We start from the raw sequence: 14,137 nt of genomic DNA, 5'->3' as shown, positions 1-14,137 counted from the left end.
TATAGCCATGGAAACACCCCCCGAAGCTATTTGTTGCCAGCACAGGCAGATAACATCATCAATTCAAAATCCCTAGTGGGTGACAGTAAAGAATGGGCAAGGCAGTCAATTGAGAAAAAGTACCTGCGTACATTTTGCCCAGTGAAAACAAAGCCAGGAAGAGAGGGGAGGAAAGACAACACACGTAAAGCACCATCAGAGGCAGAATCCCAAGGAGATGCTCAAATGTTCCTTATTTATGGTACTGAGCATTTCATTTAACTTCGTCATTTGTCCTTTTCTGTAATGCTAAATTTCTACAAGTGTTAACAGCAACTGGGCCTGGGCAAATATTTATCAAGGCAAAATTAAATATTATGGCCCGCAAACTAATGTATTGATTTCTTGTATGGTTTTATGTGGATTTTGACCTCCAGAGCTTAACAAAGTGAAAATAAATATTTAATTATTCCCCTAAATAAAAATCAATACTTCCCAGAGTTAGCTAAACAAATTGGTCCCATAAATTCTCAAAATGTGCTCGCGACAATTGAACTCTCCAATGACAGGCAAGATTTTCCCCTCCTGTGGTTTGGAAAGGTAATGACAGGACTGCCGAAGGAGGCGTTTATTGTCTCTTTCTAAAGTCAATAGATTTCTAATCATTTGTCCAGGCTCTCGCTGGGCGCTCTCAAGGGCAGAAGTTATGACATGCCCCCTCCAGATTCGGCCCTCTGCTCTTTATCGGGTTGCGAATGCAAAGAAAAAGAAACTCAAAATAGAAGGAATCCTAATGCGTGCAAGTGCTTGCACAGGGACAAGAACAGACTTCCATGGACTGCGCTGTTTTGATTTCGCACAAGGACAGCGTTAATTGTAACTTCAACCCTTTGCAAGCACAACCAACAGAGGGAGACCAGCTCCTTTATCCTAACCACAAAGATCCATCAAAATGTGGGGGAGTAATCTTTCCCTTTAGTTATGCAAATTCAGGAGGTGCCCCAGTGTATTTGCTCTCTGCAAATCCCCATGTCAAAATGCAGCCGAGTAATTAATTCAGCGAGACGGGCAGCTCGTCAATGTGTACGTGGGACAACATGAAGTGCGAGCGGTTGCAAACACCAGGAGCAGGATTTTACGTTCCCACCTACCCCGAGACCAGACCTTTCCGCCCGAGGTTAACAAACCTTTCGATGGTTTCCGCCAAAGTTTCCGCCCCGCCCCTCCCCCCGACAATTCCCGTGGCGGGTGGGACGAGAACATTTACCCACAGGAAAAATGCATAATTGTTTTTTTTTTAAAGAAACAGGCGCAGGGCAGCAAGGTGGCGCAGTGGGTTAGCACTGCTGCCTCACGCCGCCGAGGTCCCAGGTTCGATCCCGGCTCTGGGTCACTGTCCGCGTGGAGTTTGCACATTCTCCCCGTGTCTGCGTGGGTTTCACCCCCACAACCGAAAGGTGTGCAGGGTAGGTGGATTGGCCAGGCTAAATTGCCCCTTAATTGGAAAAAATGAATTGGGTACTCTAAATTTATATTTTTTAAAAACAGGCAAATTTTATCCTTGCGCGTTGCACAGGGCTTGTAAATCCTGTGGTGCGTGGGGGAGTCCCTGCCTCTGTGTCAGACACTCCGGGTTCGACTCACACCCCAGGATTCGATGGCCAGAGGAAGGCGCACCCAGAACACAGACAGACAGGTTGAGCAAATCCTTCCGCCACACTTCAATGCAAGCCGGTAAAAGTGGGAGAGATTCCTGGTCAGCTGTGTGATGGAAAGAACATTGGAGCCTCTTCCATCTCCATCCATAGCTCCGGACCGGAACATGCATGTAAAGGTGCATGTTCTAGATGCGTGGAGGAAATCTTCCCCGAGAATTGTTCAAAAATTGAGGGGAGGGGGAAATGTTTTTCTTAACCTGGGGGATGAATATAAAACAGAATGCTGAATTAATCCAAGTCAAACTTACTCCTTTCAAATCTAACCTGCACTCTAAGGCACCAGACCAACAGACTGTCGGGAGACTTTAATAATCACCTCAGGATTCTGGCTACCTGAGAACTGTCTATCATTCATCCATCACTGACGGTGGTTCTCTTAATGGAAGCCTTTACAGTTCTGGAGAAATGGGAGTGGGGCCCACCCAACACGACTTTAATAACAAGTAGTTACCTTTTTTTGAAGCATGGGATACAACAGGACACCTGACACAAAAATGAAAAAAAAAACACAGACAAACTACTTTTCCTCTCTCACTCCACAACCCTGATAATCATTCATTATTATTTCCTTTTTTAAAAAATGCTTAAAATAAACATTTAAGGTCCCATTAATCCCATTAATATAGTATTAAAATTGCTGACAAAAATACATTGGAACATGCACACAGGGCACGTACGCACATGCTCATACGAACACAAACACTGAAGCACACAAAGATACAAACACGCGCACACAAACACGCGCACATAAACACGCGCACACAAGCACACACATCCACAAAAACACACATGCACACAAACACATGCACACAAACACACGCATGCGCACAAACACATGCACACACAAACACACACACAGAAACACATGCATGCACACAAACACATGCATGCACAAACACACACGCACACACAAACACGTGCAAACAAACACTCATGCACACACCACATACACACATACAAACACACACATGCATACAAACACACGTGCACATAAATATATACACATAAAGTGTGCACACAGACACACATGTGCAATCAAACGCACGCATGCACAAATAAACATGCATGCACACATAAATACACATGCACAAGCATACACTCACACACACATGCGTGCACACAAACGCACATGCACACAAGCACACAAACCCATGTGCACACACACACAAACACATGCGCACACACACACATGCACACAAACATACGCACATACAAACACACACATGCAAACACACGTGCACATAAACATGCGCACACTATCATACAAACACACACCCACACAAACACACAATCACATGTGCACACAAATACACACACGCACACAAACACACAAGCTGACAAACAGGCATGCTGCTGTTGCACACAAACACATACACACAGGCAGAAGCACACATGTGCACATACGTACATACGCACACACACTGACATATGTATACATACACAAACCTTTATATGCATACGCACACACAGATGCAGATGCAGAGATACAGCCACAAACTCAAAAAACATGTGTAAACAACCAGACACACAGAGATAGTCAATGCACTTGCTTCAATTCCCGAGCAAGCAGACCAGAGGGACAATCACATTACAAAGGCCATTATGCCCCTTCCACTGAAAAGGACATTTAACTGACACCCTACGAATAACATAGACTCTGCTACCAATCCTTTTTACAGTTAGGATTGGAGCGTGTCGAGAATTTCAGGAGGTTAATATGCAGGTTTTCAGGATCCGTCCTTCCCCAATGATGGGGACATTTATTACCCATACCTCATATCTCACCATCTTTTAGAAATCGCTGCCTATTAGCAACAATAGCTAGCCTCTAAATCACCTCCTCCGTATTTATGTTAAAATCATTGTAATTTTGCTTCTGCCATTCACTGAATGTTATGCACAGTTACAGCCATTTAGTGTAAGTCGCCAGATCATTCTCGAGTATAAAACACTGCGGCAGAGTGGTCACTATTCTGTGTAAATCATTATTAGTGGGATTTGCACTTTGTGTACATCATTGTTAATGTGAATGCAAAGGAAAGCCGCGAGGGCGATTACTTCCTATGCATGGTACATTAGTCCACGATCTTCTCGAATTGGTAACTTGTTTTGCTGTTTGTCAGACATAGCCTTTGAACTGTACGCTGGGGTGAGGCTCACTAATTCAGTCTCTGTCCCCTCTGTTGAGCCAGTGCGACAGTGTCCCGGCCAGACAGGGTTTCCAACTCTCCAGGATTGACCTGGAGTCTCCATGAAATGCCACCTGAGTTCTCTCCGACTGTGCCGTGTCCGGGGATTTCGGTAGACCTTGCAACTTGGAGGATGGGGGGAGATAAAGTCAGTGTTGCACAATCCCACCTTCATTTGATATGCGCGTCATATATGTAGGTTTCAGTATGCAACAGGGAAGGGTCACTGGAAACTGATCAGATGCAGTGAATCTGGACAATTTCTTTTTTTAAATTTAAAGTACCCAATTCTTTTTCTTTTCCAAGTAAGGGGTAATTCAGCGTGGCCAATCCACCTAGCCTGCACACCTTTGGGCTGTGGGGGTGACACCCACACAGACACGGGGAGAATGTGCAGACTCACACGGACAGTGACCCAGGGTCGGAATCGAGCCTGGGACCTCCGTGAGGCAGCGGTGCTAACCACTGCGCCACCTTGCTGCTCTTACCTGGACAATTTCTCCCTTCTTAATCCAAGATAAGAATAATCTTTATTAGTGTCACAAGTAGGCTTACATTAACACTGCAAATAAGTTACTGTGAAAATCCCCTTGCCGCCACACTCCGACGCCTGTTCGCGTGCACAGAGAGGGAATTCAGAATGCCCAATTCACCTAACAAGCACACCTTGGGAGGATACTGGAGCACCCGGAGGAAACAGACAAGGGGAGAACGAGCAGACTCCGCACAAACAGTGACCCAAGCCGGGAATCAAACCCGGATCCCTGGTGCTGTGAAGCAACAGTGCTAACGACTGTGTTACCATGCCTCCCAAGAGAGTTCCAGCCAATTGTAATCACCTTTGCCTGCTACCCCAGAGAACACCAACTAACCGAGTATTGACTGCCTTGCTCTGTAAGCTGGTTAATGTAACTGAAACAGTCATTAGGATGTAGAAATTATGGAGGGCTAAATATTCCCGTTAGTAAAGGTCAAGATAAAGTCTCCAAAGTCCCAGATGATCATTGGCTGCTTTCCCCTTTGAGGGGGAGAGCTGACTGGTGGTGATTTAACCTGAGGATCACCACACCTCAGGCGAGGGGCAAGCTTGAGAAGGCGGTACGGGGAATTGAACCTACGTTGATGACCTCGCTCTGCATCATGAACCCGCTGTCCAGCCGACTGAGCTAAACCGGACCGCTTAGAAGTTCGATTTCCCAACTGACTGGAATAAATGAATCAGTTGATGCAAGTGTGACGCATTTCCATATTATGCTTGCTCTTGAACTTCAGAAGTTCAGGGGCAGCAGGGTAGCATGGTGGTTAGCATAAATGCTTAGTATAGGGTGGATACGTGAGTTTGAGTAGGGTGATCATGGCTCGGCACAACATTGAGGGCCGAAGGGCCTGTTCTGTGCTGTACTGTTCTATGTTCTAAGTGCGATAAAGAGCTCAGCAATAGGAAAGTAGCTCACAATCAATCCTCACTGAAGTAACAAACATTTAAAAATATGTTTTAATATAGTATTGAACAAATATGTAATTGAAAAATATACAATAATTATTGAACAAAGATGCAATTAACGGCCAGTCAAGATAGAAGTTGAGGTGAAGCAGACTGTTGGAGCTACCATCAGCTCCTTGTACGCAACACAGTTCTTTGTTATTATTCAGTCTGCTTCTTTTTGAATTCATTACATGATTGTGTCTTCACATTTTACCAAGGTGAAGACCTAAAGTCCGTGAGTACAAGACAGCACCAAAGCTGGGTGGAAAACAAGGTGAAGCGAAGAATTGGAGATTAGAGGTCGCAAACGTTTAGATTTAGATTTTAGATTTGTTTTATTGTCACGTGTACCGAGGTCCAGTGAAAAGTATTGTTCTGCGTACAGTCCAGGCAGATCGTTCCATACATGAAAAACATAGGACATATGATAGATACACAATGTAAATATATAGACACAGACATCAGGTGAAGCATACAGAGTGTCGTGCTACTCAGGAAAGAAGATGTGTGAAGAGATCAGTTCAGTCCATAAGAGGGTCACCCAGGAGTCTGGTAACAGCAGGGAAGAAGCTGTTTTCGAATCTGTAGGTGCGTGTTTTCAGACTTCTGTATCTCCTGCCCGGTGGAAGAGGTTGGAAGAGAGAATAACCCAGATCGGAGGGGTCTTTGATTATGCTGCCCGCTTTCCCGAGACAGCAGGAGGTGTAGACAGAGTCAAAGGATGGGAGGCAGGTTCACATGATGGACTGGGTTGTGTTCACGACTCTAGTTTCTTACGGTCTTGGGCGGAGCAGTTGCCATACCGGGCTGTGATGCAGCCAGATAGGATGCTTTCTATGGTGCATCTGTAAAAATTATTGAAAGTCCATGTGGACATGCCGAATTTCCTTAGTTTCCTGAGGAAGTATAGGTGCTGTTATGCTTTCTTGGCCGCTGCACCAACGTGGGTGGACCAGGACAGATTGAGGTTTTAGAATCTTGAGCTTTAAGAACCTCGGGCTACGTGGAGGAATCGGGAAACTAGACAAGAGTAAGGAGTTATGTGGATTTCCGATTCCAGGAATAAATGCTTCTGAACATCACAACAAAGAGTGTCAGGGTCCAGATTTCATTATATGGTGTGAAGAGGCAATCTTGTGAGACATTATGAGAACAACGTTAAAACGAATAGACAAGGGAAAAGGAGTGACTGACAGAGATGAGAGAAGGGGAAAGGAAGAAAAAAAACAGAGAATAAAGGCAAGGCGGAAAGAGAGAAGGAAAAAGTGAAAAGAAGGGGGAGAAGAGAAAACATGAGAGAAAGATCTGCTCCCTGCAATATCTATAATTGCTGTCACACAGCCCAAGCTAAAATATGACCGAGAACTCTCAGGCAGTATTACACTGAAGAGGTGATTAGTTGAGACCACTGTACGCTAAAGTCTGAGACCGAACATGTCCTCGATAGAGATTAAATGTACAGTACCCAACCAATCATACCACTGTATTTCCAAGCAGTATGATCAAATTAATAATACTTACACATGTCGTACTGCAAAGGTCATACCAGCAGACTTTGTATGAAAGAAAAATGCTCTGCAGTATGAATACTGATTGAATCAAAGTAAAACTTCAAAATGGAAAAGTAACAAAAAAAGATATCTAAACAAAAGACACAAACAAAGGGGTGAATCAACTGATGGGGTTATTTGATTCATGGCTGATGCAAAATAACACAGCATTTAAAAAGGTACATTTCTATTGTACATGAATGATGGACAAAATAAACATGCAGGATTTACTTGAGATTTATTATACTCTTTTTTAAAAAATATAAATTTAGAGTACCCAATTATTTTTTCCAATTAAGGGGCAATTTAGCGTGGCCAATCCACCTACCCTGCACATCTTTGGGTTGTGGGGGCGAAACCCACGCAGACACGGGAAGAATGTGCAAACTCCACACGGACAGTGACCCAGGGCCGGGATTCGAACCCAGGTCCTCAGCGCCGTAGGCAGCAATGCTAACCATTGTGCCACCGTACTGCCCTGAGATTTATTATACTCCTGAGCCTTGAGACAAGTAAGACTACCTACTTTAGCCTCCATAATGTTAGCCTCAGCTCTCCTGCTGAAACCCTCTTTCGCGCCTTTACTGCCTCGTATTCCCATGAATACCTGGCCAGCCTCCCATATTCTACCTGTTCTCATCCAAACCTCGATTGTCTAACTCGTTTCCGGTCCCGTTCACCCATCACCACCCGCCCCCGTTCTCGCTGACCTGCACTGGCTATTCGGCGAAGTGATGCCTTGATAGTAAAATTCTCGACCTTGATTTCAAATCCCTCCATGGCCTCGCTCCTACCTATCTCATCCAGCTTCGCAACCCTCCGAGGTGCCTGCCTTACTCCAATGCTGTCCTCTGGAGTGCCCCCTATTTTAAATCGCTCTTTTACAGATGAACGAGCTGCCAAGACCAGAGCTCCAGAGCCCTCCCTAAACCATGATCCCATTGAATGGCGGAGCAGGCTCGAGGGGCCGAGTGGCCTAATCATGCTCCTAATTCATATGTTCATGACCTCCCTCTCCTCCTTCAAGGCACTCCTTAAAACCTACCCCCCCCCTTTTTTTTAAGCTTCTGATCATTTTTCTTAATATCTCCTCATGTGGCTCAGTTCTTTATTTTGTTCTAGAATTTCCCTGTGAAGTGCTTCGGAATGTTTAGAATTATAACATAATTATAAGTTGTCATTTTCAGAATGCCCTACGAAGACAAAGAACAAAGAAAGGTACAGCAGAGAAACAGGCCATTCGGCCCTCCAAGCCTGTGCTGACCTTGCTGCCCACCTAACCTAAAACGACACTTCCGGGGGCCGTATTGCTCTATTCTCATCCTAGTCACGTATTTATAAAGACACCCCTTAAACGTCACTATCGTCCCTGCTTCCACCACCTTCTCCAGCAGCGGGTTCCAGGCACCCACTACCCTCTGTGTACAAAACTTCCCTCGCAGATCTCCTCTAAACTTTTCCCTCGCATCTTAAAGCTATGTCCCCCCAGTAATCGACTCTTCCGCCCTGGGAAAAAGCTTCTGACTATCCACTCTGTCCCTGCCCCTCACAATTTTGTAGACGTCCATCAGGTCGCCCCTTAACCTCCATCGTTCCAGTGAAAACAAACCGAGTTTATCCAACCTCTCCTCATAAAAAAATTCAAGAATGCGGCCAGCTGCTGGCTAAATTGGATTTTCGGTGTGAAAGCTTATCCCTGGCCTCGTGTGATACTGAGCTGCTGGGACTGGGAAGAAGCCATGTTCATCCACGGGCTGAGTTGTGTTGACAGGTCTTGATTTTGATACAGAGGTGGGAATATACAAGAAGCCTCTTCACTCCAGGGTCAGGAGAAAAAGAGAGACCAATTAGCCAGGACACCCTTGCTATTAGCAACCCAGTGACCCAAGAAAGTACAGAAAAGGCGGGCCGGATCTCACTTTGAAGCCCGTTGATCATTGAGTAGTCCATTGATCAACCGCCTAAGCTCACTGAAGGATTCTCAAGCACCTATAGTACCAGTGGAACTCTAATGCTACAATGAACCCGGACCTTTAGGAAGAAGACATCGAGTGTAAACCCCAAGCTGGCAACACAATGAAATACCAGTGCATTGGTGCCCTATGATATTCCTCATGGTGCACCCTCCTCTATAGCGGGGACATTTAACTTTCGATGTGGGGTTTATATAGAGGGTAAAGTAACATCAAAATACAGAAACAAAGGGGAAGATTATAATTGTGCTCCTTGGGTGACTCAAACAGCTGGCTAGAGGAGAACCTCAGCAGAGAAGTGCTCAGAGGCAAGTTGCCCAATAGGAAAATGCATCCGTATGCTGAACAAGGTGACATGGAAAATAGAACACGGCGATGGTTTGATATACATCAAGTCATTCATACTCCAGCCACTACCACCATCCAGCAGTTGCCCTGGAGATTAGCACATGCAACTCTTTCAAACCCACCACTGCAGGGCAAACGCTGCTATCTGCAGTAACACTGCAGCACACTGTGGAGGTTTTCGACATTTGAGAGACAAGGTAAACCAATCACTGGTATTGAGGCAGTGTCGGAATCAGATTTGCTGTGGTCAAACAGTTTAATAATCTTCTTGCCAAGTGCATTCAATTCTGGTTCAAATGCACAGGAAAGAAAAAAATATTCATTTAAAAAGTATATATAAATTCAAGTCAAGTACATCGAACAACATTGCTTGGAACAAACCATATGTTAGAAACATCAGTGTGATTTTCATTAATAAATAAAGCCAGACACTCAGAACTGGGAGCCGAGGTCAAAAAAGTTATATTAATTCAAGCGTCATCCATCTAAATGGATCACAACAGAATTGAAAAACTATATAAGAAAAAAACACAAGATGCCTTTTAATGCCTCCACGAAAGCTTTCAATGCACAGTTTTAATCTTACTGCTTTGTTCCTCATCCAATTTGAATTTCAAATGGGGATGGATCACCGCGTGCATTCTATTAAATTAGTGAAGAGCGGAATTTTTAGTGCCGGGAATGAGACATCTTTTTCGGACCCAGTACGTTCAGGTCAGCTGTAGGATGTGTGGCCCAAGTGGGAGATGCGATTATACTTATTTAAAGGAATTTGGAGGTGGGGGGGGGGGGGGGGGGGGGGGGGGGGGGGGGAGAACTGGCACCAACTGCAAGATGTGGAGGGGATGGAACCCAGGCCAAAAGGAGTAAAGTTTGGTAAACCAAGTACGATAACTGATTTTCCCACCATTTGTTCTCAGTGTTAGAATCAAATAATCCTCAGTCATAATCTGCACAAACCAAATGTAATGTAAAGCACGTTCTATATGTTCTCTTAACAATGTGCAGGACAAGCTCAGGACAGTACACTCTACTGCATCAATGAGAATCCTGATCTATTTATGTTTTTCTTCTCCCGCCCCACAGCAGACGGGCAGTTCAGCTGCAAATGACATTCGAGACAGCATGGTCTGGATATACGTTTCCTAAAACGGTGGTTCAAGTGGTTACAGCCCATCTCATTTGGGGATGACGAGTTATCACAGTAAAGAGGGGATATTCATCAATCTAGCCTGGAGTTGTCACTCAATACACTGTGCCACCCACCACCTCCAGTCGCAAATTTCTCCCACTATGGTCAGAAACATAACATAAATAAATCCGAAATATTAGAATGGAGGTCATTCAATAAAAGCTCACTCAGTGGTAAGCGACGTCCTAAATTATTGGATTGTACAGCCTTTGTACGTATCTCCTCCAGTCCTAATGCCTGTGAGAACTCTGTGTTTCCCCAACTCTTGCCACTCTGACTTATTTCCTCCCTACCACTGGTGGCTGTATTTTCAGCTGTCCATGTCCTAGTTCTGGCACTCTTTTTAAATTACACTCATTCGTCTTTGATCAGGTTTTTGGTCTAAAGTCCGAAGGTCTTTTCCTTTCACTCACGACATTTACAGTGCGATTGCCTTGCTTGTGAAGTGCCTTGGGGTGGTCCACTGTGAAAAGCGTTACGTAAATACAAACTGCTAATGTTGGCTCGCTCTTGCTGATCAGATCTCCCCTATTTCTCAGGCTGGGCCACCAGCAATGCATTTTAGTCATGAGAGGAAATACGGGCAGTATTAATTCCAACTGCACTGTATCAACCCTCTTTCTGAATGCCAAGAGAGATCCGCTATCCTGTCCTTCAGGTTGATGGAAGTTAGGAGATAGGCAACTAAATCTAGCAGCAAGTGGAATAATGTTAAATGATGGCTTTCCAAACCAGGACCTGGAATACCTCTGTCTTCAATCGGGTTTTTGCTCTCAAGTCCTGCAGTCTTTTTTCTTTGGCCCATGGTCAAATTTGTGTGATTGTGTTGATTGGCAGGTACATGCTGTTAGAGAGTCATGGCGGTTTACAGCATGAAAACAGACCCTTTAGCCCAACTTGTCCATGCCGCCCAGTTTTTACCACTAAGCTGGTCCCAATTGCCTGCATTTGGCCCATATCCCTCTGTACCCATCTTTCCCATATATCTGTCTAAATGCGTTTTAAGAGACAAAATTGTATCCGCCTCTACTCTCGTTCCAGACACTCACCACCCTCTGTGTGAAAAAATTGCCCCTCAGGACCCTTATGTATCTCTCCCCTCTCACCTTAAACCTGTGCCCTCTGTTTTAGACTCCTCTACCTTTGGGAAAAGATGTTTACTATCTACTTTATATGCCCCTCATTATTTTGTATACCTCTATAAGATCATCCCATGCCTCCTGCGCTCCAGGGAAAAAAGCCCCAGTCTATCCAGCCTCTCCTTATAACTCAGACCATCAAGTCCCGGTAGCATCCTAGTAAATCTTTTCTGCACTCTTTCTAGTTTAATAATATCCTTTCTATGATATAATAGGGTGACCAGAATCGTACATAGTATTCCAAGTGTGGCCTTACTAATGTCTTGGACGACTTCAACTGGATAAGTAAAGAGAAAATCTGGGAACTGCCTTGTGGCTTCTGGAACTGTCTAACCTCCTAGCCTGTGGAGCCTGGAAGGTTTTCCGCAGTCATATTTCCACATTTGGTTTGGAAAGCCACCATTTAGCATCATCTGCCTTCCACTTGCTGCTATGGCTGCCTGACTCCCAACATAATGATGCGACACAGAATTACAATAAACATGGTGGCCGCTGTGAAGCCCTAGATAGAAAGGTACAAAAAAAATAATCCTTTGAGATTCAACCAAAAAAAATTTTCATCCACGACGATAATTAAGGAATGCTTAAAGAAAATACAATGGCAGATTGACAGGTTCTAAATCGCTTAATTTTAAATGCACTGTGCTAAAATTCCCCATCTATTGTCCCAAGGACAATTTCACAGGATACATTTGTGCTACCCGATAAATAGCAAATGCAGCACCAAATTAATTGTTCAATTCCTTTTTGTGGTGTACACCTCATAGGGATCCACTTAATGACTTATTAACTGCATTATTTACGACCTGTAAGGAGGAATGCAATTTTATATTTTCAGAATATTTTCTCAAATGTGGGTCATTCTATCTTAACCACCTGGTGACTGGTAATCACAAAGTTTCATGCACAAAACTAAATTTCCCTTTCATAAAAAAGGTGAAAATCAGAAAATAAAATATTTGCAATCATAACTTGAAAGTGCTATTGATGCAGGGAGGAAAACTGTGGAAATAACACTGGAATGGAATGGGAGACACAGATATTGTGGAGTCGGCAAGCTACGTTAAAAGGCAGTGAAAAGCATCCCCCCCCCCCCCCCCCACCCCACCCTTAATATTAGCGCTCAGACCCACTGAGTAAATATCTCCCCTGATTTTGTTTCAAAGCAATGCATATTCATAGATTTCGAGGAGAAATATCAGCATCCGCACAGAAAGGCAAAAGTCCCAGAAGAGCACTCAACACCTTGTGCAGTGTTTACATAATAAAACATTTCACCAGGCCCTACAGTGAGGGGAAAAAAACTCTAGTTTCCTCGGTAAACCTTTTGTGGGGTTGCGAGGGACTGCTGCAGTTGAGGTGCACACAACTCGCTTCCCGTCTTGCACCCAAGTGACTGTAGAGGCTAAGATGTTCGGATGCAGAACGTTTAATATTGATGTTCAAACTGCAGCTCCCCTTCACCAAGACTCTTGCAATTCACGTTCGCCTCCCTATACCTTGAATGCCAACTATTTGACGAGGCCAGAACACACACACACAGGCAAAATACATTTGCTTAATAATCTATCTGGCTCCTCTGCACAGGGCTGCAATGCTGGACAGCTCCTGCTCCTAACTGTCAAAGACGCATTACTGGAACAGTGCATGATGGACATGGTAACTGACCAAACGGGGAGTTCTGAATAGGATTTCAAGGCTGCAAAAGACAGCAATGTCACCGGCAAGCGGGCCTCCTCTAACTACCTTGATATTGAGCAGTGTAGATATAAATGTCAAATGTGGCCCACATGTCTGAGTGAGAGTTCTCACTCAGAAAAGAACATTTTTTTTGTTGTTCTTGCTGCTAGTAAATGTTGCACCTGACACCAACTTTGACAACAATAATCTCACGCCAGGTTAGATTGTCACCATTTTTTAAAAAACTGTTCATTGTAATTAAGCAAAACAATATTTATACTAAAACAGTTCCCCCTTTTATTTGTCCCCCTAATTGCAGTATGCACAGCGACAGTACTTGTCCCTGTCTGCTCTAAGTATTAGGACACAGGCGTGTAGTTCGCAATAATCCATGTCAATGATGCAGTAATTGTTTCCCAATGTCCCTCGTTCAAAGTGACAAGCAGTAAGTGAAATTTGCAGGACCCCTCTCCAATTTGTGACTGCCCCTTCTCCGGGATGTGAAGATACATCCTCTCCTTCTCACACAGTATTCATTCAACTTATCAGCTTATATTTGTGACTTGAACAATGCAAACACTGCAGCATGATTCATCTTTCAAAAAAAATGTTTTAATTCAGCCCATGACAGCTTGGAAGAAAGTAGAGGCCGCACACACAAAAAAAACCCCCCAGCAATGCAGACGAGCATCGTTAAAAGAAAGTGCAAAGAAATCCAGGCACAAATGCACTCAATTCCAAGCTCACAGCTCACATTTAGGAATGATCGTTCAGCGCCCGATACTGGAGACAATGTCAGGGGACAGAGGGGATTGCAATAAAATACAGGCACCGTCGCCAGTGTCATGCGGCTTTGCACAAGGAGTTAGTTCCGTGGGACAGG

General features: G+C 44.3%; 1 protein-coding gene across 9 annotated transcripts in view; it reads right to left on the bottom strand.

The window, feature by feature from the left end:
- celf6 (CUGBP Elav-like family member 6) overlaps nt 1-14,137 on the bottom strand; it is a 781,535-nt gene that overhangs the window by 763,115 nt on the left and 4,283 nt on the right. The gene's annotated exons all lie outside the window — the stretch shown is intronic.

The sequence above is a fragment of the Scyliorhinus canicula genome, chromosome 24 (genome assembly GCF_902713615.1).
Source record: "Scyliorhinus canicula chromosome 24, sScyCan1.1, whole genome shotgun sequence".
Classification (NCBI taxonomy): Eukaryota; Metazoa; Chordata; class Chondrichthyes; order Carcharhiniformes; family Scyliorhinidae; genus Scyliorhinus; species Scyliorhinus canicula.
This window is presented reverse-complemented; position numbering and strand designations above follow the sequence as displayed.